The sequence below is a fragment of the Dunckerocampus dactyliophorus genome, chromosome 3 (assembly GCF_027744805.1).
Source record: "Dunckerocampus dactyliophorus isolate RoL2022-P2 chromosome 3, RoL_Ddac_1.1, whole genome shotgun sequence".
Lineage (NCBI taxonomy): Eukaryota > Metazoa > Chordata > Actinopteri > Syngnathiformes > Syngnathidae > Dunckerocampus > Dunckerocampus dactyliophorus.
In genome coordinates this window covers 16,914,755-16,915,471 of record NC_072821.1, presented here as the reverse complement: position 1 = coordinate 16,915,471, position 717 = coordinate 16,914,755, and positions in this window count along the sequence as shown.

Here is a 717-nt window from a genome sequence, read left to right as displayed (position 1 = left end):
GTCGCTTAATGTGAGCAAGCGGAAGTGAGAACGGTTTTCACGATTATGTAACGTTGTATGCGAGAGGTCAACGCCTATTTATAAACACACAAATGTCCATATAAGTAAGACAAGATATTGTCTGATAAAATAATGATAAAAGCAGCAGGCAGTTGTTTCCGCGACACTTCTTCTTGCTGTAATTTGTTCCCATGAGAGGAATACAAAATCCTGTGACTTTAATATAATTCAGCTATTAGCCCATATACGTTTTGTCTGGTAAATAATCCCCCCCCCCAGCAGGTTTGTTTATTTTCTAAATTAAGACTGATCAAGCAGTTTTAAATTTCAGATTCACCTCCTTAGATTTATTTTGGTTTCCCCGTTTTTCACATCTCAGCGTGATGTCCCTTTTTTATATGCTTGATCTCCACTGCAATTATTGGCCATTCGCTGTGTGCTTCCCACAACGCTCGATGGCACTTATGCTCCTTTCAGCGTGGGTAAAAGTTTGGCCTTTCCGGTTGACCTGTTGCGTCACATATAAACAAAGCATCTGGGGCAGCGTTGCCAGATTCACCTATTTGAAGTGACTTTGGGCTTGTTTTTTTGTAAAGATGTTGGCAAATTCCCAAGTTTCTTGTTTTTGGCTTGTGTTTGTAAATTCCCTTGCAGAATCCCAACATCCCTGTTGTTTTGGACTTGTTTTCAGAGAGCTTGTCGCTTGTTTTTCTTGCG